Raw genomic sequence first — 25534 nt, 5'->3', positions numbered from 1 at the left:
CACAAGGTTCAGTTAGATTTACACAAAAATAGCTGTACAAACATCCCCCCAAAAAGCTACTTTTACTTTTTTACTTTGAGCCTTTGAGCCTGTACTTTTTCACTTTTACTTGAGTAAAGAAGTTGAATTAGTACTTAAACTTTTACCAGAGTACTTTTAAACACAAGCATCTGTACTTCTACTTAAGTACAGAATGTCTGTACTTTCGCCACCCCTGCTAACTTGTGTAATTGCCCTCTAGTGTTGTCTTCCACTGTCCCACTGAGTTCCCAATGAATGTTATTAGTGCACTATTAGCCTTGCAAGGCACTCCAGTAGCCATGTGTAGGGCACTGAGTAGTAGGCTTTCTTGAAGTCAGTCCATGCAGGGATCAGGTTGGTCTGCCACCCTTAGAGCCCTGTTGTACTGTCCTATCAACCAGGGGCCTGTGCTTTGGGCCTCTGGTGCTGTTTCCAATACCTTTCTCAGCTGCGCTCATGTATTGGCTCATGCGCCTACTCAGCCTTGTTGTTATGATGCCTGAGAGGAGCTTCCATGCTATGGAAAGGCAGAAAATCGGCTGTAGTTTGATGGTATCATACCCTTGTGGGGGTCCTTCGATTAGGACTGTCCTGCCCTGTGTGAGCCAGTCTGGATGAGTACCAGCTGTTAGCAGCCCCCTTATTTGTGCTGCCAGGTGTTCCTGGAGTGCTGTTAGCTTCTTCAGTTAGTAGGCATGGATCATTCCAGAAATTAATTACTGGGTGTCTGCCTTTGTGATTTTGAGGTTCTGGGAGGTTGCTGTGGTCTGCTCTTAGGTGCACTAGCCACTTGGCATTGGTGTTTGCCTCTTTTTCCCAGATGTTCTTTCAGTATTGCTCAGGATCTCACTCTGGGTGGGTCTGCCACTGTAGTAGCTGAGAGTACACCCTGAATGCATCTTTGGAGAACAAAGCCTTTATTCTCTTGGCTCATGCTTCTCCAGTATATCACTTAAGCCACTAGTGACCAGAACTGTGATCCTTTGTTTGGCAGTTTCTAGAGCCTCAGTTATGGGACATCTTGTTGTATCTCGTTTCCATCCAGGACCTGTCTCTTCATGGCGCCCTTCTACATCTCCGTTAACTGACTAACTACTTGTGGGCTTCCCTGATCTTGGGCTTCCAGCCTTCTTCTCCATGGAGGGCTCCCTCTACATACATCCTTGATCTTATACCCAAATGCTTCTAGGATTGTTGTTGCAATGGCATATATGAGCTCATTGGTTTTAGTGATGCCGGTAGTGGGGATGGTGTGTAGAGCAGTGTTGACATCTGCAAGCATCTTATCCGATGATATATATAAATATTAACAAATGGTACACATACAAAACAGCAGCTGCTTCTTAATCATTTCATGAGCTGTGCAGATACAAGCTGTTCATTTCACATTTTCCAGAAGGTGATCATAGGTGGACTAACAATGGGTGAAGCAAAAACTGAAAATAGATATATTTAACACTGAATTCATATATCATCATCATCGAGTTCAGTGTGAACTTGCTGGCAGAATTCCAACAAGTTAAGAACACTGGTCAGGTGATGTCCTCAGCCTGAAGCATTTTGAGAACAAAGATGGATTTGATCAAGTGGTGTAAAAGTTGTGATATAACTGTCATAAATGCTCTTATAACAAGAGGGAAGAGAAGAAGATAAAAAGCCTTTATTAGGTGTTGCATGTGGTCGCCGGCTTCACCACTGAGCCACCTGGGCAACCCCATACTCAAATTGTTAAATGCTGTCCAAACAAAATCAGTTGCGTAGGAAACTATTATTCTTTTTAAAATCAGGAATTGTTTACAGAACAGAGTAAAGATGACAGTTTTTGAGATGGTAATACAAACATACAGCTGGGTTGACAAATTAAAGGTAAAAAAACTAACAAAAATGATCTTAGCGTGGTGGTGGGTCACCACGTTCTGACAGAAGTCTTTGGAACCCTACTGAAGGAAAAGACCACATTCAATCTAAAAGATATTTTTGATGATGCATGAAAGTGTCAAAAATTGCTAGCCTTCCCTCAAAGGCACAGGTTAACCTACACCATGCCAACAAAATATTTGCCACAGTATAGCAGGTACAACCACATCCCCTCAGGGGCAAAGAGTTCAGGTTTTTTTCTTTACTTTGCTGTCTGTGTCTGAGCTCTATCGAAATGTAACTAGCTCTTGAATTAGCTAGTTACTGTATTGCTGTGTTACAACTTAAGCCCACTATATAGTCTTTCTTTTCTTCTACACTGTTTCCACTTCTATTATATTTATCACAATAATTGAGTAAACATTAGTTTCAGAAATAAAGAGCATAATGCAGGATTATTTCACTTAACAAAATGATTCTTTTGGCCAGTTTGACTTCTAGCAGGTCTATCTCTGTCACTGTAGAACTGCAGCTTCAGCTTTACTGAGCTCCATGTGACCCCAGGGAGTTCTACCTTATCAGCTAAAGGCCCTTGCTGCTTTGACACCAGCCTCTGTCATACACAGTTCTTTAGTTCAAAGACAACACTGCATGGGAGATCAAAGCATTACAATCTCATGTGCACACACACACAAACTTGCCGCACAAACACACAGTACGATAACATCCATAATCTCAGTCGCACACTCGCAAACACACATCCAAACACACTGGCTCCAACCACATGTGCCCATGGCATTGATCAAAGGGAGGAATGTGATAGATATAAGAGAGAGAGGGAAAGAGAGAGAGGTAATATGGCTGTTGTCTGTGGCAGCTAGTGAAGATAAGACTGGGACACACATCTAACAACATTCCACTCAGTGCAGGCTCAGTGTCTACACAATCAAGTACACATACAAGTACACAGATTCTTTTTACTTAAAAAAAAAAAAAAATCGAACAAGATTGTCAAACTTCATCATTCCTTAGCATTTGAAAGGCACAGAAAAAGGTGTTGTTCACCTTGATAGCAATGATGTAATTAATTTATCATTATTAAGACTATAGTCTGACACCATGTTTAGTATGTTATCACTTGCCATTCAAATCCCTTGCATTGCTCATCTTCAGAGAACAGATGAGCACAAACTGTAGGGTTAAACGGAAGTGTTACAGAGTTGGGTGTCAAAAAATGCATTTCCTTTAGCTCTTGACGATAAATGAATGCCATTTGTTTGCTAATGGAAATCTACCACTCCACCCCGTGCCATGGCAATGGCAATGGCAAACCCTGATGGCAGTAGCCTCCACTAGGTGAACATCTTACCATTTGACAAAGAATGCAAGATGTTGGTCCTGAGATCCCAATTTGATCTGAAAATGGAAATACAAATGAACTGGTAGTTATATAGTGCTTTTCTAGTTCTACTGACCATTCAAAGTACTTTAGACTACAAGCCATATTTACCCATGGATTCACATAGTGCTTTATTCTATGGACTTTATCTAGCTCACATCCACAATTTTGAATTGCCAATGCATGTCTTTGACCTGTGGAAGGAAGCCAGAGTATGTGGCATGAGGACAACAAGACCATACAACACAGGGAGAACATGCAAACCACACAGTGAATGGCTCCAGCTCTTACCAAGAGATTCACAGAACCTTCTTGCTACTAACCACTCCACCACTGCGCTACCCACTGGGCATGCACAGAATGCACTGGAACAAGCCCAATCCACAAACAGCACAGGATCCATGATGGTGTCATGTCCCAATAACACCATCTCTGGAGGAGCCCTATCCATTCCCTGACTGGTCAGTCTATACAGTAGTAGACAGGTCAGTTTAATGACATAGCTCATCAATTTATATCCTGCTCTTAAACTGTGAAGCTGGTATATCAAAGCAAGGCTGTTAAACTCCAAGTGAAGATAAAGCTACATGCATGCTCCAAAAGTACTGTAATCTGTGTATGCTGCAGAAGAATGATGGCAGAGGGTGGGTGCTCTCAATTGGATACGGATGCCAGCCTCAACATGCAGTTCATGATGGTTGAACAGCACATCATCACAGTGTCAAATAACCATGGCAATCACAGAAACTACATCAAGATGAACAAATAAAGAAGGTGATTGTAACATTTTCTTTCCAGCAAAGAAAGCAAAGAGAAAGCACATGACAGAAGCAGGATAGAGTACACCTTTTGTGCATTCCCTAGAGCCATAAAAACGTTGATGAAATTGGTGTACAAAATTATGAATCATGACCTATTGCAAATGTTTTCATTTACTGTAAGCTAGCAGCAGCCTGCAGTGTAAAACTTGGTAAATGGATTAGTTCTTATATAGCGCTTTTCTACTCTAGCTGAGCACTCAAAGTGCTTATGCATAGAAGTGGAAATGAAAGTATCAAGGAGGCGAAGTGATGTTGCACACATTTCAACATAAGCTGCACTCTTTCCATTGATATGACCTCACATTTTGATTATTGTATCTAGTAAAGACGGCTCACTTTTGAACTGCATGCAGTCACATTAACAGAGAGGAGTATACGTCTCCAATAACAGCATTCAAAAAACACTATTTTTACTCAAAGCTAAATATGTATATGTGTAATGAAGACATCGCGATATGGTCTCAGAATGTAAACTTACAGCAGCTTTGGTTTATATTTGTTTAGTGACATTCCACACCAATGAGTGCACACGAAGGTTACAGAGGTAACTGAACCTAGTGAAATAAGAAACAGTGGTGATCAAAACTCAGAGAGCAAAAATAACATCTGTGGTTAAAGTGAAAAAAAGCTACTGTGGTACGCCAGAGGCCCTGATTACATAGCGTTCTTGTGCACCAAGCTTGTAACTGGCAGAAAGTGTGTGTGTTTTTTTCTGCTTCGGTCTTGTATTTCACAAAGATAAGGATTTTTTTGTTTGTTTTTCTGGAAAAACAAAAAATAAAAAAGCAGTATTTCCAAGATTAAAGCCAAATATTTTTCTCATGACATCTTGAAGAAAAAAACAAATATGTTAAGTATTGACCAAGTCAATAAGGTTCTTTTAACAGAAGAGCAAAAATCTTATTATAATTACTCTTTCAAGTTTTCAGGCAAACTTATGAATCTGATCTCTGAACATGTGTCTGTGAGCAAGAGATGGGATTTTGGATTTTGTGGTGAAACATTGAAAAAACAGAAAGATATTGTACCAAATGTCTGAAAGCAACTCATTCATTTATGCTTCTATTTGTTTTCTAAACTCAAAAGTGTTCTTGTAGAGACATGGAGACAGGAAGTAGAGCAAATACCTCAAGCTGATCTGAGGACAATGATGACACACATAAAACTAGGACACATTGTGTGAGTTCAAAAATGTATTTCAATTTTCTAACCTTTTAAAATGTCCGATTGTTCTACAGCTGACAAAAATATAATTGGAATGTGACAGCCAACAGCACTGAAAGTTTCAGCTCTAGCAATATAACTGACAAGAGATTTTAAATTCAACTCAGAGGAAATCAGCATGCTGTTACTTGCAGATTTCACAGTGCAATAACTCCACATTCAGAAAAAGGGATACATTTAAAGCCCATTTCTTTCCCAATGTGTGCAATCTACATGAATGTATTCCCTGGGGCCAATTATGGGACCTCAAGATAATTATGAATATCCCAGGTAATGGGTACTCTGCAGCTAACGTTGCACTTTTTAGAGAATTTTATACCATTACACAAGGTACACAACTGTCAGTAGAGGTTCAAGACTGATCTCCCTGAATTACAAATCACAAAGATACAAATGCAGGTGCCCCCTGTACCCTTGAAGGTACCACCCTAGTGACAAGCCACTGTGCCTCTAAAGGTACAATGAGGTACTTTATTTTCAGAGAGCACCACAATAAGTAGAAAAAATAACAAAGAACAAATGTATATGTTGAGGTGTGAACTGGTATACTAATAGAGTAATGGTAAATGGACTAGTTCTTATATAGTGCTTTTCTACTCTAGCTGAGCACTCAAAGCACAACACGTTTGTATTCACCCATTCATACAAGCACTTCCATCTGAAACTAAGCTACGTGCTTTCTGTCTACCATTCACACACATTCACACTCCAACGCTTGTGTCGGAGAGCAACTTGGGGTTCAGTATCTTGTCCAAGGATACTTTGGCATGCAGCCCGGAATCGAAACGCCAACCTTCTGATTAGTAGGTGACCTGCTCTACCTCCTGAGCCACAGCCACCCTAAAACTAGAGTGGCTGTGGGACAATTTATCTTAGTCAATGATATTAACTTCATCCATCCAAGTCCACTTATCCAGTTCAGGGTTGTGGGGTACACCCAGTCTATCACAGAGCCAACACAGAGAGGCAGACAACCATTCACACTCATGCCAATTTAGAATCACCAATTAACCCAACCCCACTTAATTGCATGTCTTTGAACTTGTCTGTGTGTTGGGGTGGGGGGGCTGAAGTACTCAGAGAGAACCCACACAAACACAGGGAGAACATGCAAACTCCACACAGAAAGGCCCTGACCAGATGGTGGATTCAAACCCAGGGCCTTCTTGCTGTGAGGCAGCAGTGCTAACCATCGCACCACCATGCTGCATTCATTAATATTAACTGATAAGGAAAATGTCTGCAGTTTGTAGCTGCACCCTTTATGATGGCTGCAGCCTTTATATACGTGTTGCATTGCAGATGTTTCCCACAATGCAACACATCCAGTCGTGTCATAATTCAAAGTGGCAGGGAGTCACAGAGGGGTCAGCTGTGTGAAGAAATGTGGAGGCTCCAGCGTTTGGCTGAAAAATTACTGAGTGGAGCAATCACCCTATTCTTACGAAATATCTGAATTCTCTTCCCAGTGGTTTTTATTCCTTTTAGGGCAATATATGTAGCTTCATAATTGTGTACCTTGAACACACAAGAACACAGAAAGACTACTTGTGTCTAGAAAGACACAAAAAAAACTTAAGAGTCTTATGTTCCCTCATTTTCTCCATCTCAGCTCACACAAACACAGAACTCCTCCTTCTATATTCCCTGTCCGTGGGAGCCTAAACTAATCTCCCATCTGCCTCAGCTCCTGGTACACTGAGTGCTTTCATTCCTAACGAGGGCCTGATGAATTTTCTTAAAGGCGGCGATGGGCCAAATTGGAGCTGATATGTCCCATCCGGCAGGGTGGATGAGACCATAAGACGGAGCCTTGTCCTACTGCCATGTGACAGCTAAACCAGGCCAAAGTGAAAGAACCTATTAGCACTAACTGGTCAGTTTACTGTGTATTAGGGTTGCTTATTCCATTACCAAGTGTGTGTGTGTGTGTGTGTGTGTGTGTGTGTGTGTGTGTGTTGCTGAAATTGGGGGTGGGGATGTTGGTAGTTAGAGGATGCTCCATCCCTTTAGGAGATAATTTCACTGTAGGTACTAAAAATCTGTGAGGGACAGTTCTGGTTGTTGCCACAAACAGACAAAAGATACATTGTACTCCCAAAATGCGCCTGCATCCATGTAAAAAAGAAAAAAAAAAGAAATGTGACTAACATGTAATCGTTACTGCATACATGTAGTCTGAATACTTATGTATATTCAGGATGTATGAAGAGGTGTGTGATATTTAACTTTGAGTGTGTCAGTATAAGGTGAGGGAAAGAGGACATTAGATGAGTTATCTAGATGGGTTGTTCTAACACACACATCCACACAAGCTTGAGGAGGGCAAGAGAGGGGGGGGGCATGACGCGTCAGGCTGGAGCCATGATTTGGTTATGTGTGTGCTGGGTGAGTGTGAGGGGGTTGATCCCATTGTGTGTGTCAACAAGCCGTCCCATTCAGCGCCTGTGTGGCTAAATTCTGCTAATGAGCGTTGCCTCTGGCTGGGCCTAGCATGGCGCTCATCACGGCTAAACCCTTCAACACCAGACACACACACACACACACATACCCGAAGCAGAAGGAAAGGGTTGGGGGTAAGGGTGGAGGGGGCATGGTAAGGGAGACAGGAGGTAAGAGACTGTGAACAACAGAGAGAAAAACAGACAAAAGGAAAGAATGAGTCAGGATGAGACCTCATCAAAAGATGACAAACTGCGGCTACACTAAATGTGACTGTTTTTATGGCAAAACATTCAAAAGGAACAGAAGTTCTGGAGTTTCCACTCAAGTACAGTTCATACCAGAAAGGAAAATCCTCTGAGTTTATGGTACTTTTATACTGCAACAAAAAAATTATGTTTTCTCCAGGAATAGTTATATCAGCCAAACTATGTCTTATCTATCAGATCAGAGGTGCAGGTTGGGTATACACAACATTATGACCATGATGGGCTCCATCTGCTTATTCAACAGCTTGTTCAGTGAAGAGAAACAACCAATCATGAAGAATAATGCCACTTGATAAACAAATTCCAGATAGTCCTAAAATCCAGCTCTTTCACTAGACTGAACGTTGATATCAGATTCCTTAAAGGCAGACAATGTATATGATGCGCCTATAAGTGTGAGGACAACACATGAATTAAATATTTTATTTAAAAATAAAAGCTTTGTTTTTTTTTTTAGGCACAATTATAAAGAACTTATCTTTAAGTGCTTCTCAACCAAAGCTTCAAGAGCTGAACTAATGTACAGATGGATAAAATTTCCTGCAAATCCTACTCATGTGGCCCCAACAGGGCTAAAGTTCAAAAGGGCTTCAGGGAATGTTAACGAACTGTGTGACAGGATGTAAATGCTGATCTGCGGCATGAAAATTTAGAGCGATACACGCCAATGTAACATGTACTTCTGTGACTACAAGGCTGACCAACTACACTTAAACTTGCTATAAAGAATTTTACGTCACGTGTTGTGAACACAACAATGGCACATCATCACCGTTAATATGGTAAACCTGTTAGCAAACATTTGCTCATTTCAACTTACATCAAGCACCTAAAGAGCAACATAAAGTATGTGAATCTAATGAATTTAGTCCAACATCTCTTGTAGCTCTGCTTTTGGTTTCCACCAGCTCCCTAGTGAAAAAATCCTGAAAAATACAAATTTTCCTGGGATGAAAACTAATATTAGAACTAACTATGCTACATTACAGAGACACTTTAGTAGTAAGTCTTTGAAATATAAATTTTACATGTAACTAGCCAATTGTGAACATCATAGACAAAAGCAGTAATTAATTTTAATGTTTAAATGGTTGCAACAACTAGCAAGAATACTGTCTATCTAACAGCCAGTGGTCATGCTTGTTAGGCTACTTATATATTAACTAATAAATGATTGTAAAATATGCAGAGAAAAAGTCCCCCTCTCAAATAGCACTTCTTTTATCTTTAAGTCACTTGAGATGACATGCCTAAATAGTCAAGCAAGTAGAATACCAAAGCAAAAATTTTATTTAAAAAAACAAAAGCAAACTCTCATCTCCATGTTAATTCCCTGTGTACATGATGGCATGTTAAAGCCTTTGTATCCAGCACAGCATGTAGCCACGAGTCACCAGAATGCTGTCTGCCTGAGAAAAAAAAAAAAAAAGGGACTTTAAGCGCATTAAGAGAGTATACAGTATCCTAGGAAAAAATGATGACGAGAAGAATGGGAAAAAGTAAAGAGAGCCAGAATATCCTTAGCTACATTATATGAACCTCTTTAAAGAGCAAGAGAAACTAGAATAAAATGAAACAATAAAATCGAGGTGGTCTGGTCATGTGAGCCAGTGTGCAGAAGTATGGAAGATGGGAGCTGGGAGAGCTGGGGGTGAGAAAAGGAGGGCATGTCATCCTCCATCAGCACAACGAGCGCGCTCTCTTTTTTTTTTTCTGTTCAACACTTTTTCTCTACCAGCAAGCTATTTCCAACCCGTGGTGTGCTTGCATGTGTGTGTGTAAGTGGATGTGTGTGTGAGTGAGTGTGTGCTGGAGGTGAGGTTTGGGGCTGGGACCATTAAAGCTCTGTTAAAACACTTCTGATGCTGTTGGCTGATGCTGAAGCAAAAGGAGAGTGAAAAAAAGAGAGGAAGTGAGACAGTGAGGGAGGGAATAGACACTCAGTGGCTATCTCAGCCCGCCCAGCAGTCCGCTGGCAGCCTGTCAATACTATGAGCACAGAGGTGCGAGATGAGTCAACAACCTAATTCTAACATCAAACTTTCATGGGCAGCAGAGGGGAAGAGCAGGAGGGAGAGGGAGCAGAGAGGTTTTCTGTTAATGCTTTCTCCATCACCTGACCTTCACTCCTCCAAACCTTTTAAAAACTGTCCCCTTTCACACACTCACACACATTCAGTGCCAACATACAAACTCAGGGAGAACACGCTGCTACACTTTTAAAGTTCTGACCTGAGGCTGAATTACATTTGGAGCATTTTAGCAACATATACCAGTGACCCTCTCACTCTCTCTCAGTGCCGCCCCACTCTTTGCACAGTGTCTCTTGCCCAGACTCGGAGAGTGCCGCTGGCTTTATTTATTTAATATGGCCTGAGAGAAGAAGCAAGTTGGGCGAGCTGAGAAACTGTTTTAGGAGACTGGCTTTTAATGGCTTTCTGACACCCTGGGGTGGTAGTGGTTCGGTGGCGGCTTGGAAGGAACACCTCTTGAGTGGGAAATGATGTCTGTCCAAGCTTGTTGACCTGTGGCGTGACTGTATGGAAATCTGCTGTGGTCATAGGAAGGACGGAGTGCTTTAGATCACAGAGTAGAGGAGGAAGTGCTGCAGTGACTGAGTGCAATTAGCAAGAAGAGGAAATGATGTTACAGAGAGAAACAGGCTTATAGTTCTAATGGGATCATACGGAGCTGAGAAACTTCAGATACTCATTATGTGTAGCAGCAGACATATTTAATCTATATTTTATTTTCTGCCAAAGAGGTTGACTTAATCCCATAACACACTGTCAAACACAGAACAACAGTAGTTTCCTTACTTTTCTGTTGTCTGCAGGGATGCATACAATACTTAGAATCACTGTATAGAGCACAGAGTAAAATTAACTAACCAACATTTTAGACTTTTTCGGTTAAAAAGTGGTGAATGATAAGGTATCAACTATATATTCCGAAATTTACTGTGGATTAAAAACAAATTAGTACTAAAAGATATCATTGTTGGTTTCTGCAGATCATCATTTTAATTACTTCTAGACCAAAAGTAGACTATTTATCAAAGCTTCCTAGTTTGTATACATGTGCTTGTTTACAGTCTACAGCCATAATTTAATCTGTGACATTCACACATGCTTCCTGTAGGCTATTTTGCACAATATTAACACAATAGGTGGTGTAACTTTGTGAAAGGAGTCCAATATGAGTCGATGAGTTAGTGAAGCTCACTTCTGACCAATGGCAGCAATACTGAGGTGAGACGATGAGGATATCCTGAACCTTTCTGTTGGTAAGTGCTGCTGTTTCTGCTGCTGTTAGCCTCTGTTAGCTGGCATTAGTGAAACTGTCTTTGAAGTGGATGGAACATTGTTGGACTCTGAGGATTAGTGAATAACGTCTCATTCAATGCGAGACTGAAATCAAACTGTATGTCAGAGGGAAAGTGCACGATGAACTGTTGCTGTTTATCCAGCTTGTCAGCAGTCCAGAGATTTGCATGCCTAATCTGCTGTCAATAAGTAATGGCGACAATATCAGGAATAAATAAGCATGTTTTCAGACATTTTCATGTGTTAGAGCCCTGACTTTAGTACGGGACATGAGGGTTGAGGTGAGGAGGAAGAGGATGACATTTTCTCTAATGACATTTCTCTCTCCTTCACGATTTTTCTTCCTTGGAAAAGGGGACCCCTCAGATGATAAAACATAGCTATGCTTCATATCTTGAGTCTGAAGGTGCAGCCACAGCATGCAAACACTTAGGAGTTCTCTTCTCCTCCGCCTTATTACACATGTGGCCGGCCTCTAGCCACAAATGTAAAACATGATTAGTCGGAAGGGAGATGTCCTTCTCAGCCACTGTATTCAAATATGGTGGGGGAACATGGCAGCTTCCACAAACTGACACCTGCTCCTATGTATTTTTAATGGATTACTTATAAGTTTATGAGAATGCATCAATTTGTAAGAAGACGTAATTATACAGAATGAGTACAACATACTTTTTTCTAATAAACAGCCTAAAAAATCTTACTGACTGTGCCATTACTATTCGAATGTAATCTAGCACAATTTAGAGTGAACAGTAAAGCTTAACAAGAAAAAAATCAGTATGAAAGAATTGTTTCCAAAATCTGCATACCTTTTCACCTCCACATGTTAATTACATTTTTAGAGTGGGGATCATTGTTGGATGCAACTTAATTCTGATGTTAAAAAGTTGTGATGGAAGGACAATTAACATGCTTCTTGATCACTTAACAGGGCTGAAGTCTATCCCAGCTGACATAGGGCGAGAGGCAGGGTACACCCTGTACAGGTCACCAGCCTGTCGCAGGGCCAACACCGAGAGACAGACAGCCATTCACACTTACATTCATACCTTAGAGTGACCAATTAACCTAACCAGTAACTGCATGTCTTTGGACTGTGGGAGGAAACCGGTGTCCCCAGAGGAAACCCACACAGACATGAGGAGAACATGCAAACTCCACACAGAAAGGTGTTCAATTCCAAGGTGGAATTGAACCCAGACCTTCTAGATGTGAGGCAGCAGTACTAACCACCATGCCACCATGCTGCCCTATTACATCACAATAACCTGAGGAAATACAAAATGCAGTTTTAAAATGTTGGTTTAATTTATTAAGGGGTAAAAGCTATCCAATCCTATCTGGGTAAAAAAAAAAAAGTAATGGCTCCCTAAAGCTAATCACTGGTTGTGCCACCCTTGGCAGCTAATGAGTGGCAATGGGTCTCTCACATTGCTGCAGAGGAATTTGAGCCCACTGTTTTTTAGCAGAATTATTCTAAATCAGCCACACTGGAGGGTTTTGACCATGAACAGCCTATTGAAGGTCATTCCAAAACATCTCCATCAGATTTAAGTCTGGATTTTGACTAAACCACTCCAAAACCTTCATTTTGTTTTTCTGAGTTAGTCAGAGGTGGACGTGCTGGTGTGTTTTGGATCATTGTCCTGCTACATAACCCAAGTGCACCTCAGCTTCAGGGCACGAACTGATGGCCAGACATTCTCCTTCAGGATTTTCTGGTAGAGAAAAGAATTCATGGTTCCATCAATTACGAGTCCTCCAGGTCCATGACTGGTTGTATAATGTTCTTTTTATGAAATGCTGAGTTATTTTTATGCCAGATGTAACAGAACACAAATCTTCCAAAAAAAAGTCCAGTTCTGTCTTGTGAGTTCACGGAATATTTTCCCAAAAGCCTCGGGGATTATCAAGATGAGCCTTGGTGTTCTTTTTTGTCAGCAGTGGTTCTCTCTCTGGAACTCTCCCATGGGTGCCATTTTTGCCCAGTCTCTTTCTTATTGTTGAATCATGAACTCTGACCTTAACTGAGGCAAGTGAGGCCTGCACTTCTTTAGATGTTGTTCTGGGTTCTTTTGTGACCTCCTGGATGAGTTGTTGATGCGCTCTCTGAGTAATTTTGCTAGGTTGGCTACTCCTGGGAAAGTTCACCATTGACCCAAGTTTGTAGCCTCTTCACTTTATCAGACAGGTTCTATTTAAGTTATTTCTTGACTCAACAAATATGGCAGTAATCCATTAATTCACATTTTCTTTCTAGGTTTGTACATTTTTTTCCCCATAATAAATGAAATACTCATTTTTAGTTATCTTTGTCTGATTTTAAAATTTGTTTAATGATCTGAAATGTGTAAGTGTGGCAAATACAAAACAAACAACAAACAAAACACACAAGCAGAGAAGATGTCAGTTAAAACAGTAAAGCATGACGGTGTCTCGTGTCACTCAAACAAACAGCAGTTCAGCTCTGTTATCATAATGCTCAGTGTCCACTAACAACATTTATGATGCTGCTGTTGGTGACTGCTCTGTGTACTGAGGGCACTTAAAGGAGAGCGTGCTGCAACATTTGTGAGAGGCATTTATTATGCAGCATGGCAGGGTCAGTGGTGTCGATGACCAGTTGTAAGACAGTGGATATAAAACTGGGACTGGTATTGACCTACTTAGATTTGCTATAAGGAAGCATTTGGGGAAAAGGCTTAAGAGGGAGAGATGATAATACAAAAACAGGGGGGCACCACCAGTCTAAGAATGATAAATGAAAGTTTAATTACCCTCTGGAAGAATTTGGGAAATGATCCAAGCTGTGCTACAAATCCACTGCTACAATAAAACAGCTTTGTTAAAGTGTCAGGATCAAAGATCTAGGCTTATCTGGTTCATGTCAGGGAGATGACACCAAAATAACTGCAAAGTTCTTATTTGGGAACGTGAGCCCTTTTTGATTGGCCACGCTGGGGTGGTGAGCGGGGCTTCTGTACCGAGTTCATCTGTGGATCAAACTATCAGAATTCTGGTTTAGCAAAGAGTTAAAGATGTATATTTTTATTTATTTTTTTAATTAAAAAAAAAAAGAAAGAAAAGATGTCCATTTATGACATGATGGTGTTTGCATGATGGCGCAGTAATGCAGTGGTGCACTGTCACCTCACAGCAATAAGGTCCTGGGTTCGAATCCACACAGTGTAGTGTTTACATGTTTGCTCTGGGCTTGCGTGGGTTCTCTCTGGCTTCCTCCCACAGCTCAACGATATGCTTGTTAGGTTAATTGGCGATTCTAAATTGGCTGTAGTTGGGAATGTGACAGACTTGCAACATGTCCCAGGTGTGCCTTGCCTTTTGCCCTGTGAGAGCTGGGACAGCCACTTCACCTTATCCAGGTGAACTGTGTAAACTGTTAGGACCGAACATGGATGACGGCTTGTTTCTGGCAATGATTTAATACTATATACAGAAAAGAGTAATTATAATGCTATGTGCACACTCAGTAAAAACGTTTCTGCCTTTAGTGTAATCAAACTGAGATCATGTGGTGTCAGTTCTTATCACAAGCAGAGGGACAGCATTTCAACCCTTCTTTAGTCCAACAAACACCTGTGCCAAAGCTTCTTTCTCAGCACCACTCTACTCCACAAAAAGTGCATAAAAATACAAAAACCTAAATAACCAATGAGGTACAATAATCACATAGCAGACATATTACCTGTACATGCTGAATAGTGATAATACAAAGAAAAAGAACTGAGGTTAAGTAGGTTATTCAATTATTCAAATGCAGAAAAAAAAATATCTCCAAGCCCTATTTCATTGTTGCTGGTCTCCAGTCAGGTTGCGGTGAGTTAGTGTCAGTCAGTGTCACTCAGTTTCATCTACTATTTATGTGATGAATGTTCTTGAATACAGCTATAACAGTGAATACAGGTACATAAGGATCTACTACACTGTCATTACTCTGCATTGGATGTTTATAAAGGTCTAAAAGCTGCATATTTAGGACAAAAAGTCCATTTTCTGACTACTAAAAACAAACAAATGAACAAAAACCACATGCAATCTATATATGTGCACAGATTCTTTGAAAGCTATTGTATTGTTCGAAGCTATTCCAAAGTGAAATGTAATGTTTAGTCATGCTTAACTCTGATTTATGGTAGCTGAACTTCCCCAGAACCAAGTTCAGACAACTTAACCACAACACTGTCAAAACCATCACATTAGCAAGTGGAGGAACACACCCTGTTTAGTAAATCACATTCTCTGTGGCTGCTGATGTGCGGGAAAAAGCTGACAGCCAACTTCATCTTGAAGGTCCACAAGATCTTTGAAGGGCCAACTGTAAAACATCGTGTTGGGGCTTGGTGGTTGGGGGTTTTGGCAAATGACGACGACAGAAAGGCAAACAAACAAGTTTGGAGGGTTCCTCTAAATGATGTGTGATGACTGTGTGATGGGCATGATGGGAGAGCAAAGAGGAGGGAGGGAGAATTAAGGAAAGGAGGAAAGGAAAACACGGGAGGAAAGACGGATTGTTGACAGAGGGATGCTGGCAAGTGGGACTGAGAAGTGTAAATTAGAGATGTGAAGAGATAGAAGGGGTGAGAGAGGACATAGATTAAATAGTAAATAGGAGGATGGGAGGTGTCAGGACTAGGCCAACACTGGGACTATTTTTGGACAGCATCTGACAGCTCACATTTAACCATCCCTATCTACGATTATAGATTTATAACCTCGTGGATGGCAATCCCGAGCAGCAATAAACACACTTTACACACAATTAGGCAACCTACCATACAAACAGTTTAAGTTTTAAACAAGTCATTTTACAAACAAATATTCCCACAAATTCTAACTTATTGTAACTATCTAACAGGATTCCCTCTGAAATCATACAGAACCCTTCATAGATGGAAAACATCAATAACTGCAATTACAGCAGTCACATTAATAATAAACAACAATGCATGACTGAACTGATATATCACTCTAAATACTGAATATAATGTTTGTTCCTGCGATGTTTACTTCTAAATCCTCAATTCTTTTCACAGCCAGCACTAAAATACAATCAAACTGAACTGATTAAATCCTTATATTAAAGCTGTCAGTCAAGAGTTTCTGCAACTTTATTGCATCCAAGCCAAAACCTGCTTTTCTACTGTTTACTACTACCAAAAAACAAAATGATGATATTTATAATGAATACATTTGTTTAGGATGAGACATGTACCACAATGATCGTATAATTATTGGATTCTGCTGGCTTTGTTAATATCTATTTTAACTTGTCTCTCTGTCACATGGTGTGATAATTAACTTCATAGCACGCATAAGTGTAAACATAACTGAGGTTTGCTAAAGAAGATTATGAGATATGGGCAGGAGCGTGGCATATTTTCATCATCAACAGGACTGAGTTCAATTGCTACACTGACATTGATGTTTGTCTACTCATTGGCCTAAAATGCTGAGTGACCCTGGTACAGGGTCATTTCTTTCTCAGCCCTGCTGTCCTCCTGGGTCAATGCTACACTGTCCTGCGGAGAGGCAAGTGCTTGCATGAATAAGTAAAGACCGTTGGGGGACCAAAGTCCGTTGGCTGACGTTTCCACCCCACTGAGTTTTAACACATTAGGAAGCCCCACTGCCAGTAATGAGCCAGAGACAGAGGGATGGAGATGAGGGGCATAGGGGGGTGAGAAAGAGTGTGCTCACATCCTCGGAGCATAACTCCCTGTGCACACTAGGCTGTGTCATTCTCAACCTGTTACTGTTGTGTAAATGTTACTTGCACATCACGTGAAAAAGATGGCAGTCTTGATTGGTAATCTTTTACTTCAAATGCTTCTTAATTACAGAAAAAGGAGAGAAAAAATAATTTCTTCACTTTCTTCAAACAAATCACCTCAATATCTACTACACCGTACAGTTTCATTTAGGTATGACTGCTAATTCCTACTAATAGGCACCACAAATAAGATAATACATGGATAGGTTTAGATATAAAGACTTGTTGGAATATTTGTTATGCTCACATCTAATTAAGCCAGCTCTGGACTGCTGGAGCAAACTTCATGAGCAGTGAAGCTGTAATTAAAATAGAGGTTTCAGGTCGTTTCATTTCACTGGATGCTTTCAGAGGATTCATCGGGCTCTGACCAAGGGAGTTCATACTGTAGCCAAGGTTGTGTGTTGTTCTTTAGAGAAAGAATGTGTGTGTTTTCTCCTCATGTCAGCCCCAGTGCCCCTGTGCCCTGGCCTCTCTTCCTCCCCCACTGTGTGCGAGTTTATTCACAGGAAATGCAGGGGAGCCTCATGGGTGGCTGGGCTGATGCAAAGTGACGTGGCGTCTCCAGCGAGCCAGGAACTTAGCATGTCAGGCAGGTCAGCACGGGGCAAGCAGACAGTCGATAAAATATTCAATACAGCACTCCCAGTTCATGGATCTAATACCTCGAAAAAGCCCCCCTCCAAAATCTAGAGGAAAAAAATCATCTTCTCTCCAACCTCTTCTCTTCACACCGGTTGGCTGGGTGGGTTTATCAAATTCAGGGTGAAAAAGCCTCCTGTCAATGAAGATCTAAGTGAGACTGGTAGCAGAGCTGGAGTGGATACATCTTTGCAGGATGTCTTATGGATTTCCAACCCCTCCCTTTCTGCATTCTAGGGAGGGGAGGCTAGCCTTATTGAAAGTGAAAGTTCAAAAGTGCGCCGTGACCTTTTCCAGCCTGGGCACTGGTAGAACAACATGGTAACCAAGTCTTTTTGTCTTTTACTTTTTATTTCAGAAAAACAAACAAACAAAAAAAAAATCTCTCCAGGTTTCTGCTTTTTCCTGCACTTTAGCTTGGCTTTTATTTTCTGTGCACTGCATCTTCCCAAAGCCCTCAGGATGAGAAGAAAACATACGGCACAGTTTGACAGTGCAGTGAGTGGAGTCTGGAAGGCTGGGCCCTGGAATGTCTTGTGTCACTTTAGTGCAATCAGCGCTAATCCCAATTAGTATCACTCAACTGCACCAAGGGCGCATCACATCGACTCAGCCTCTGCTCAGACAGTCGCCCTCCATGGACCGGGAGGATACAGTGAAACACCAGCTGCTATCGGCCTGTTTCGCTGATTAACCCAGACACTAAGATGTTGTTGCTGTGTCTTTTGACTCCCGAGCCACCACCTCCTCCTCCCTCTGTTGTCTTCGGGTAGCTTCCGTCTACTTACATTTTTAACAAGCATCTCCTCTGTCTCAATCTCTTTTATTGTGTCGTCTGAGTGTGTGGTATTTTATTACTTACACTGCATAGATTGGTTGAGTACACTGGATCAGTGTTACCCACTCAAACGGTTTTCCTTTCTCCCCCTGAATAATTAATGGAAATGGATGTTTAAGGACAAAGGCAGTGAAGACTCCATTAAGAGGCAAGATGTTGAGAGGTGCTGACTTCATCATTGAAGTTGTTAGCGCCAGTGGTAGTGATTCAATTCAGACAATATTCTGAGACAGACATGGACCTAGGGATTACTGGATTCAGCACAGAAGTACTCTACATTTCTGATGACAAGACAGCAAACAGCACTAAGACCTGGGGCTGCTCACTCTCATAGTGTCTTAAAAGTTGTCATGCAGGCCAGAGATTTCGAGCACATGTGCTTTCACTGGACACCTGCATGGGTTTCGGGAAGCCCAAAAACAGTATTTGGACTAACAAGTTAGTGTGGGCAAGAGGGTTAGGGTGAGAACACAGCTTTTATGGAGCACAATTGGGAGCTAACCTAAGTGATAAAAATAGCTAGATTTGGCTATAAGGGATTTTGTTTTTGCTTTTCCAAAGGCACGTCATAATACATCCCAGAGTTTCAGGGCCCCACAGCTTTCAGATACCTATAAATAAATGCTTTCCTGAGCTTTACTTTTCCCTCTCTTACTCGCAGACACACACTGGAGCTGAATAAATAGCTTCTACTGATGAAAAACATTTCAACACTACCAACACCATGAAAGGGGACTGGATGGTGGTGGTAGAGCTTTTAAAAAGGACTCAACTGCCTGCTTTCCCCAAGTACAATTTTCACTGCCATTATTTTCGCAGAGAAAGAAGCCCTTTGCGCTCTCTAAGGGTTCAGTCTGTTTAGTTGCAGACAGAGATGAGCTAGACTGTTCTTGAACACCACATGTTCCAGACTGGAAGGAGCAATGAAATTTAACCCCTAACTTCCACAATATTTTTTTTTTAAGGCAAGATGACAGTGCCAAAAGCAGACTTCTTCAAAAGGCTGTCTCACGTTTATGGTTTGAGACGAGCTAAGAGGGACTGGACTAATCATGGGGAACTTATCAGGATGGGACACAATGAAATAGTGGAATGTAGCTCATTCTACCCACATTTTATAGTGCTTTTCTAGTCTTACTGACCACTCAATGCACTGTAACTACAAGTCATGTTTTAATCATACCGTCATCCTGCACTTTATTCTAACTCACACTCATGGCCAAATTAGAATCCCAAATATCTACCATGCATGTTTCTGGATGTGTTAGAAAGCTGGTGTACCATGAAAGGGGGCTGGATGGTGGTGGTAGAGCGGCACAGGGAGGAAACCTTGGAAGAACCTTCTTGCTGTGAGGCACTGCAGTTCTAACCGCTCCACCACCCAGCCAACAATGAATGTTATACACGGTCACTTCCATAGTCATCTACAGGTTTCTTAGACAATACTCGAACAGCTTTGCATGATTCACATTCTTAGTGATGAGATTTAACAAATCTACATACAGATCCTCTCTCAGTGCTGATCACCTGCCCACTGTCCTTCAGACAGTGAACCTGACTATAATGCACTTGTTCAAGCCCAAAACAGACCAACTTTGTCTCACTTAAAAAAACTGAAAACTGTAGATGAAGCAACTGAACTACGAGCGAAATATCAGTAGCACTTTGTATAAAGTTAGATATATTTTGTTCAGAATTGCTTTGGAAAATGTTGATTTAATAGTGATAAAATGTTTGTTTTGCTACTCACATTTTCATTGCCTAATTGTAACATCTACGCTTACAGCAGTTTGTGAAGAGATCAGAATTTAGTTTATTGGTGTGGCCCTCTACACACACACACACACACACACACACACACACACACACACACACACACACACACACACACACACACACACACACACACACACACACACACACCACACACACAGCTCAAAGAAAAATAATTAAAAAAATGTAATAACACAAAAGGTACTCAGTGAGAATGGGCAATAAAAACAATTGTAATTTATTGCTATCAATGTTGGAAGTTATAAGAGAAGAGGTTGGTGTTGCTGACTTCAGGAATGCTGTCATTTCAGAGTTGTAAACGGAGTTGGCCTTCACCAACAATGGGGCATATTTTGTGAGATGCTGGGAGTCAATAGCAGGCGTCCGCCATGACAAAGGGCCACTTCTCTGGCTCCGTGAGAAAGGCATGTTAGTTCAGCTCTTTGATACAGGACACTGTTCCTCTGACCACCATTCATTACCATGTATAACAGGCGACTCAATTGGCATTACGCATTAGGCATAACTTGGGACTCCTACACACAGGCTGTATTATGGAGGCATGAGAGTCAGGCTTTTCTAAACACTCCTAGGTGTCTCATAAAAATGAGCTTCAAGTGTAACAAACAGCCTGGGACGAGGAAAAAAAAAAAAAAATTGTGTCCTGTGTTCTCCGGCTGGATTTTACTCTACTGTTGAGACACGAACTGTCTCAAAGCCAGGGCTTTGGCAGAGCGTCGGAAGAATAACATGGCAGAGGTATCCACATTTGTTTCCACTTACGTTACATGATCTTTAAGAGCCTAATTTGAACAAATCCCCTGGTTCGACCGCACACTGTACTTTCAGAGAGGACTCTTAACATATGTATGCTGGGTGTTAATGTCATGCTCAAAGTAAACAGCACAGATGGTCAGGGCTGGGTAGAGCACACCCTATTTTTGGCCTAAACTATGTCTAGTCTTTTATTAAGAAACCATATGAAATGAAACGAGAGCTACAAGGTCTTCTGTGACCCTGTCATTTCTGAGTTGCCGTAATACTTCTCCAGCTCAGTCGCACAACTTTTTTTCTTTTATTATTAACACCATTACCCTCATCATTTTATAGTATAAGTTCTTACAAAAGTTAAAATCTTTTACCCAATAATAATGAACTCTAACATTAACAACAGATAGCTGCTGTAAAAGGTACTGTAGAAGCCAGCAAATATTAAACTTAAAGTGGACCCATACTTATATATACAATAACAGTGATGGATGCATCAAAAGCTCAGGCTTCAGATGCTCTAAAGACTGTCAATACAGTTTTCTCTGCTCTCGTTTCCGTGAGATGTTAATGAGAGCATAAATCTATAATATAGCCATCCATGACACATGGCTCTGGCTTTAAACACTGAAACCCCTGCCACTGGCTGGTTTGCAAAAGGCAACCAATTAGATGATAGTTGGCTTAAAGGAGAGGTAGTTTCAAAGGGAGAGGGGCTAAAACTGTGTTTCAGACCGAGCTTTGCTAAAGTACAAGACTTACAAAAAAAAAAAAAGAAGAAGCTGGAAATGATCAGAGTAGCTGTATTTTAAAGGACAGAGTAAACCATGAGACCAAACCAAATGTTTGTACACCTAAATACAGACATGTTGGAAAAACAAAAAAAAACACATCTACACTATAAAACAGGAATAACAAATGTCTTTAGCAATGCTTCAGACAGCAGTGTATAGATCATTAAAAGCAGCATGTGAAAGTTAGGACGTGAGGACGATGAATAAGTGCTTTTAAAAGCTCTCAGAGAAGTGAGTGGTAGCGCACTGCCTGAGGCTCTTTAACCACGGAAGGCGTCACATTTTTTTTTTGTTGCTGAGACACAGAAGGGTGAGAAATTAAGAGGAAAAATTTAAACCCTTGCCCCTTACATTGAGGGCACACTGTGGCTCAAAACCTTGCTGGTTTTCCTCTTCTTACCCCCACCCCCCCCAGACCAACCTCCCTTCAGCTTACTTTGCTCTATCTCCCATTGCAATGTAGGTGTGCCTCTGGATCATGGCACTTCCTTCAGTACAGTGTGAGTGTACCACTGCTCTGGGGAATGTCAGCACCATGTCAAAAAAAGGAGGGAGAGGGTGATAAAAAAAATAGAGAAAAGGTGCTGGTGAAATGTTAATGTCTTGTCCGGTTCAATATCCGTATCTTTGGTCAGGAAACGTCAGCTGCCCCTCCCTGCCATGCTCTGATGCTAGAATATGTGATGCCGTGGGAGGCGCCACGTGTAGATGTAGATTGTCTCTTGTTTTTCTCCAGCATGCATACCAGCACACCATCCCAAACACAGACAACATAAACATTTCATGTTTGGTTAGTAGCCATGCATGAGGAATTCCCCCACCCTGTTGATGTGTCATGTTTATATTGCCTTCTTGTTGGAGTGCAATGTGCAGTGTGAACATCCTCACAGTTTTCTAACCTGACCCTCTGCTGTGTGTGTGTGTGTGTGTTTTACACACACACACACACACACACACACACACACACACACACACACACACACACACACACACACACACACACACACACACACACACACACATTAAAGGAGCACTTTTTCATCAGAGCAACAGAGTATGAAGTCAGCTAAACTGACTGGGATACTGATCTGGTCAGTTAAGTAGTGGGGGAGGTTGCTAGAACCAGTGTCATTCCTGGTAGCATGAGGTGATACCTGGACCCTACAGCGGTTGCACAGGTAGTCCAACTTCCCCATGATGGCACATCAATACGTGCCATTGCCAGAAGGTTTCCTGTGCCTCTCAGCATAGTCTCAAGAGCTTTGAGGAGATTTCAGGAGACAGGCAGTCTTGGAGAGGTGCACAGGACCACAGACAGTCCTTAACTCATCAGTAGGATCTGTATCTGCTCCTTTGTGCGAGGAGGAGCAGGATGAGTGCTGCCAGAGCCTTACAAAATAAGAGCATAAAAGGGTCTGGAGAAGCTCTGGAGAACTTTATGCTGCCTGTAACATTGTTCACCATGACCGGTTTGGTGGTGGGTCAATGATGGTCCAGGGATGCATATCCATAGAGGGATGCACAGACTTGTATAGCATCCAGCCAGACTCAAACTGGAGTAGCCTGCATAATTTTTTCACTTTGATTTTTGGGGTTAGAATTCAGCCCTCTGTAGGTTGATAGTTTTCATTTCCATCAAACGATGTGGCATCTTTTATACCTAACATATTATCCAGTCCATATCAGTATAGATATCTAGCATGATTTTTTTCCCCATTGAGATCTGATGTGTTTTAAAAGTGTTCCTTAAATTTTTTTGAGCAGTGTCTGTTTGTCTTAAAGACCTCATAATACCATATCACCCCAATAGAGCACTTCGCTCTCAGACTGCTGGCTTACTTGTGGTTCCTAGGATACTTAGAAAAAATAGGATGGGAGGCAGAGCCTTCAGCTTTCAGGCCCCTCTTCTGTGGAATCAGCTCCCAGCTTAGATTCAGGAGACAGACACCCTCTCTATTTTTAAGATTAGGCTTAAAACTTTCCTTTTGATCAAGCTTAAAGTTAGGGCTGGATCAGATGACCCTGAACCAGCCCTTAGTTATGCTGCTATAAGCCTAGGCTGCTGGGGGCTTCCCTGATGCATTGAGGATTTCTTTTTCACTCGCCAGTTTTCATTCTGTGCATGTATACCCCACTCTGGATTTAATCATTAGTTATTATTAATCTCTGACTCTCTTCAACAGCATGTCTTTTGTCCTGTCTCTCTCCCCTCACCTTCTACCTGTTGTGGTAGACGACTGCCCTCCCTGAGCCTGGTTCTGCCAGAACGTAAAGGAAAAACTCCCTTTTAACAGGAGGTTTTTCCTTCCCACTGTGCCCAAGTGGTATATATATATATATATATATATATATATATATATATATATATATATATAGAGAGAGAGAGAGAGAGAGAGAGAGAGAGAGAGAGAGAGAGAGAGAGAGAGATACATAGCTTGTTTTCTTGAGAAAAACAAAAGACAGAGTTGGCTTCAGGTAGGGCAGACTGCAAGTCTACCTCTTAGATTATTGTTTGTCTGCTCTGGGGTGGAGGTCACGTAAAGTTACATGAAGGAAGCCTGAGGATTGCTGGGAGAAGAACAGGGCAGTGGATGTGTGTGAAAGAAAAAGGCTGGAGGTGGTGGCGGCGGCGGCGGCGGTGGTGTGTGTGTGTGTGTGTGTGTGTGTGTGTGTGTGTGTGTGTGTGGGGGGGGTTAATGTCTGGCAGATGACAGATCTGTGAATTCTTTCCTTGTGCCCACAAGGCAAAAGAAGTCGTGGTGTGGTGGTCACATCTTCAGAACACTTACAGTCTTTATCCCACTCTTCTTCCCCCATCCTGGGGAGCTCAGCCTGCTGATTACAACATAGGAGGCTATTCAGCTGCTACCTCCTCCTCCTCAACTCCCTCCATTCACACATAAATAACTGTCCTCCACTCACAACCGATCTTCCCCTTTCTTCTGTGATCATCTGAAAACATATTTTGCAGTGGTGCAAATATAATGGGAAGGGTGAAACAAAGGCCTGCCTGATTTTGGTGCAAGCACCGTTTTGCCGCTTGGCACAAAAGCGGTCAGTTCAATGCCTCGTCCCACAACAGTGTCACACAGTCTTTTAACCCCCCGAACCCACCAACCTCGCCCACCTCAAGACAAAAGAAAAGGCTGGATGACACAGCAAAACCACACAGACACATTCTAAGACACACTTTGCGTTTGACCCAGACAAGCCAGCCAAACACAATTGTCTCTTAACACTTCAATCAAATTCTTCACCACTGCACTGATAGCCCCACCCTGCGGACTGACATCAGGCTGGTGAATCGTGGATCGTACAATGTGTGTTTTCATTCTTCCCCACCCCCCATCCACTCAAGCCTGCCTGGCTTTAAACTGTTGTTCTCTTGCTCAAGACAGTTATAGTCCATGTGTCTGTGTGTATATGCATGTAGTAGTGGGCTACTGGAGAAGAAGGGGGCGGGCACAAGGGGTAAGTGAAAAAGGGCAGCCAACAAAACTCAATTGTCCTCAGAGTGGTGGTAATTGTAGTTGATTAAAATAATGACAGGCTGTTGGGACAGAACG

At 41.7% G+C, this 25534-nt stretch overlaps 1 protein-coding gene across 1 annotated transcript in view; it reads right to left on the bottom strand.

The window, feature by feature from the left end:
• bcas3 (BCAS3 microtubule associated cell migration factor) overlaps nucleotides 1-25534 on the bottom strand; it is a 479890-nt gene that overhangs the window by 132444 nt on the left and 321912 nt on the right. The window lies entirely within an intron of this gene.

The sequence above is a fragment of the Archocentrus centrarchus genome, chromosome 13 (assembly GCF_007364275.1).
Source record: "Archocentrus centrarchus isolate MPI-CPG fArcCen1 chromosome 13, fArcCen1, whole genome shotgun sequence".
NCBI classification, from domain to species: domain Eukaryota; kingdom Metazoa; phylum Chordata; class Actinopteri; order Cichliformes; family Cichlidae; genus Archocentrus; species Archocentrus centrarchus.
This window is presented reverse-complemented; position numbering and strand designations above follow the sequence as displayed.